Here is a 4,982-nt window from a genome sequence, read left to right as displayed (position 1 = left end):
CCCTCTTCCTACCCACTTTCCCTTCACAGCCAAATTTCTTAGAGAATCTCTTAGACTCTGTGCTCACTCTCTCTCTGGCGCCCATGCCTTAGCCTACTGCGGTCTGTGTCCCCATGTGAATATACTCCGTGTTGTCACCAGCGACCATGCACTAGATGACTCCCTCCTTGGAGCTCTCTTCTCCCCGGATCCTATGACACCAGGATCTGCGGGGGCTCCTTTTGTGGCAGTTTCCACTCTGTCTTCTTTATGGGCTCCTGTCCCCTGTCAGACACTTCATCGTTGGTGTTAGGCAAGTCTCAGACCTTCCCACGTTCCTTACATTAAATGTGAAGCCACCTGGGAAGATGGCAGGACTGGGAGTGGACACGTGAGGGGGGAGACACCAGGGGAGTAGACGAAGGGCGACAGGTAGATGATCGTACAGGAAGAGGGAGGAAGCGGATTTCCTTTCCCCGCTGAAGGCAGGTCTCTGACTTGGTGCATAAGGAGCACGCCAGGTGCTTGTTTGCAGGTTCTAGGCATTTTTTGCACAACATGGATGGAACTCACGGGTGTTATGCTAAGTGAAACAGATCAGACAGAGAAAGACAAATCCTGTATGATCTCACTTATATGTGGGTGATATAAATGCCAATCTCATAGAAACAGTAGGATGGTGGTCGCCAGGAGCTGGGAAGTGGGGGGAGAAGGGGAGATGTTCGTCCAAGGGTACAAACTTGTAGTTACACTTTCTGGGAAACCTAATATCACCCAGGTGACTATAATTAACAAAACCACATTATATACTTGAAGTTGTTATGCAAATCTTAACTGTTATCGCCACACTCACAAAAGGCAATTATGTGAGGGGATTTATGTGTTAACTAACGTAATTGTGGTAATCATTTCTCAATATATGTGCTTCAGATCATCATGTTGTACACCTTAAACTTACATATATTATATGTCAATAATATGTCCAAAGAAAGCTGAGGAAAAATAAAACAAGAAAATGTAGGTTCCAGGCTCCTCTTCAGAGAGCCTGATTCAGATGATACACAGAAAAGTCGTTTCAACAAACAACCCAGGTGATTCTGAGGCAAGGGGTGCCCAGGCCACCCTGAGAAAAGCTGCCACAGCTGGCCTGGGGGCCGCAGGTGCGGGGCGTGAGAGCCTCCAGCAGGGTAACCCGGCTCCCTGGCCTGGCTTCCTCCCACCCAGACATTCTTCACATCGCAGACGATGATAAACAGAAAACCTTTCCAGACGCTGAGTTCCAGAGCTGAGCCGGTTCTCAGTCTAGACCCCAGGGCACACTCAGCCTGTGCTGGCTGGAAAATTACTGCTTCGCTATCGTGCATGGGAACATAGAAGCCTCTCATATGGTTATTTTTCCAGGATATTGCACTGGAAATTGAGCCACGGACCTATCGGTGGAAAGAAAACACTGCAGGCAGAGTCATATATACCTCTTCTCTGGATTTTCTCTAACAAACTCAGCTTGACATAGGCGGTCTGAAGATCGAGCAGAAGGAGCCTTTCTCTTTAAGGCAGAACAACAATCTGGTAAGTTCTGACTGGGGATCAGGGGATGAATAAGAAGAGGAGCTACTGTTACTAGAGACAGAAATGTTCAAACGGGTTTGTGAAGAGAGGAGAGGCTTTTTTTTAAAATTTGTTTTTTAATTTATCGTTCCACCCGCCACACACACAAATGGTAGTGCTTTTTCCTAAAGTTCTCCTTCATAAAGGAGAACTCCTGATAACCACAACATGCAGGCATGGAAGGTAAGGGATGAATCTTTGATGCACCTTTTTTCCCTCCCATTCCTTGCCCTCCCCCCTCCCAGCAAGCATCTTGTTCTCTTCATCTTTGGGTCTGGTTCTGCTTCATTTTGTTAATTCATTTTTTTTTTTTTTAGATTTCACATATCAGTGAAATTATATGGTATTTTTCCTCCTCTGTCTGACTTATTTCACGTAGCGTGATATCTTCTAGATGTATCCATGTTGTCGCAAATGGCAAGATTTTATTCTTTTTTATGGTGAATAATATTCTATTGTACATGTGTACCACTTCTTCCTCATCCATTCATCTATTGATGAACACCCAGGTTGTTTCCATATCTTGGCTACTGTAAATAAAGCTGCAGTGAACATAGGGGTGCATTTGATACATCTTTATTCAGGCCCAGTCTTAGAGAATCTTAATTTGTTCCCACTATTTTTTATTGCCCACTGATCTCTGCCATGGCCCACACTAGAGAGAACTGAGTCATATCCAAACTTTTATAGGAACAGTTGAAAATCAGCCACTCAATGAATATTCAAAACCTGAAATCCAAGTCCTCTTCCTGTTTAGCCAGAAGGGAGAAATTTAATCAAATTGCTGTCATTCAACTCATGGACATAGACAATAGACTAGTGGTTACCAGAGAGTAGAGGGAAGGGCAGAGGGGGGAGGTAGATGGGATAAAAGGAGTTAAATATGTGGTGACAGAAAGAAATCTAACTATGGGCGGTGACCACACAATGTAATATATATGTATGCCTTACTGCTAAATTGTACATCTAAAATTTACTAGATTTTGTTAACCAGTGTCACCATAATAAAATAATAATAATAATAATAATAATAATTATTATTATTATGATCAGTACCAGTTAAATGTGTATAAATTAAACATCAAATATATTTTTTAAAAAATAAAAAATAAAATGCTATATGAGTTGACAAACGGTATCACTGAGTTTTAAACATATCTAAAATCAAACGTGAATTAAAGCATAGGGAATGTAGTCAATATTATAACAGCTATGTATGGTACTAAATTTATAGGGGTGATCACATCATAAATTATATAACTATCTAATCACTATGTTGTATACCTGAAACTAATATAATGTATGTCAACTAATTAAAAATTAAAAAAAAAATAAAACCAAACATGAATGTAGTTCCAAAACACTTTATAATGAAATAATTAAGATTAAATTGTGGAAAAAATTGCTCTCATTCATTCTGGTCCATAAAATGCTGTTAACAACTTCTTCTACCTTGGTATTAAATAGTCAAGTTCATGACTTCAGCTAGCCCAGATTTTAGTTTCCTTATACACACAGATAGCTCAAATTTTTATCTCCAGGCAGTTGTCTGAGTGCTAATGTAGATAACTTTTAATATCTTGGATCTCAAACTCAGCGTGTTCAAATTTGAATTCACTTTTTCTTCTTCAAACAGGTCTTCTTTCTGTGTTCCCTTTCTGAAGGAAATGGTGTGACCGTCCATCCAGTCACCCAAGCCAGGAACCTAGAAAATATTTTCTACTTCTCCTTCTTCCTCTTTCTCCCAGAAAAGCCTTCACTGACCCTTGCTGACTTTAAGCAACTCCTCACTCATCGTCCTAGTGTATTATCCTTCACCTGAAACCATAAATGGCCTCGTAACTGACCTACACTCAACCCACCGTTGCTCCTTTTAAGACTGAGGGGTCTTTCTGGATCACAAATCTATTTAGTTCATTTTCTCCCTTAGTTACATTCTCTGTTGTTGATCGCTCATATTCGGGAACACAATTGATGTTTGACATCAATCTTCTGTCTAGCAACCTTGCTGAATTCTAACCGTTGTGATAATTTGTTGATTCCCTTGTCTCGTAGATAAATATGTCATCTGTAAATAATAACAGTTCTGATGTTCTTTCCTTCCACATTTTGTACTTCTCCTTTCTTTTCCTTCTATCACTGGGATGCGCAAATCCTACAGAAACTTGCTGAAGGGCGGTGTTCAGAGTGAACATCACCATATTATTTCTGTTTTTAAGGACATCGCTAGTGTTGCACCACTTATTTGGTGTTTGCTGTAGAATTTGGATGCGTGCCATTATCAACTTAAGGGAAAAAGTCCCTCAATTTCTAACTTGTTAAATTTAAAAAATAAAAAATCAGTGCTGAACTTTATCAAAAGGTCTTCTTACACTTTATGCAACATTCGTATAGTTTTTCCTTTAATATGTAAATGTGAGTTATAGTAATTGATATATTAGAGGTAAATGATCCTTGCTTTTACTCGAATAATCGCAATCTGATTTTTGATTTTTAAAAGACCTTTCTGGATTGAGTTTGACAAAATTTTGTTTAGGATGTTTTTCCCATAAGACTCTGAAAGTTTTCTCATCCCAGACATTAGCAGAACATGAGAAAACTGGGGTCTTCTTAGGTAGTTGTTACAGATTTGATGAAAATGAGACATATAAGGAGATACCTCTTTAATTTATTCATCACTTATGCTCTCTACTGCTTGGCTGCCAGGCTTCTTCCTGCCATTCATCAGGCCCCTTTGCTAAGCTAATGAAACAAGAAAACTCCCCAAAACCTGGAATATTAATTTCAACCCCTATGCCAACCTAACCTTTTAAAAAAATGTAGGCTTTATTATTTTGAACAGTTTTAAATTCACAGCGAAATTTGAGGATTAGTTGTTCTAGATGAGAAGAATGCCATTGGTATTTAATTAATTAATTAATTAGTTATTGCCTACAGCACCTGATATTCCTAGGTGGTCCCCATCCAAGTACTAACCAGGCCCGACTCTGCTTAGCTTCTGAGATCAGACGAGATCAGGCACGTTCGGGGTGGCATGGCTGTAGAAATGCCATTGGTATAATAGGGATTGTATTTAACCCATATATTGCTTTAGGTAGTAAGGACATTTTAACAATATTAGTCCTTCCAATCTAGGAGCATAACATGACCTTTTGTTTATTTCTAGTCTCTTCAATTTCTTTCTTCAGTGTCTCATAGTTTTTCGTTTTTTTTTTCTATTTCTCTCTTTGTTGAGCTTATGGTTTTGTTTGTGTATTGCTTTCCTGATTCTCCTGATTTGTTCATCTTTTCTTTCAGCTTGTTTAGCTGCTTAAAACAATTATGTCGATTTTTGTGAGTCAATTCATAGATTCCCATTTCTATATTGTCAGTTGCTGGGAAAGTGTTGTATTCCC

At 39.2% G+C, this 4,982-nt stretch overlaps 1 pseudogene; it reads right to left on the bottom strand.

Moving 5' to 3' along the window:
• Nucleotides 1-4,515: 4,515 nt before the first annotated feature.
• On the bottom strand, nucleotides 4,516-4,633 carry LOC120599939 (uncharacterized; annotated as a pseudogene).
• Nucleotides 4,634-4,982: the final 349 nt, after the last annotated feature.

Source organism: Pteropus medius, unplaced genomic scaffold, assembly GCF_902729225.1.
Source record: "Pteropus medius unplaced genomic scaffold, Ma_sr-lr_union100, whole genome shotgun sequence".
NCBI lineage: Eukaryota > Metazoa > Chordata > Mammalia > Chiroptera > Pteropodidae > Pteropus > Pteropus medius.
The sequence above is the reverse complement of the archived record's forward strand: the minus strand, read 5'-3'. Positions and strand labels throughout refer to the sequence as shown.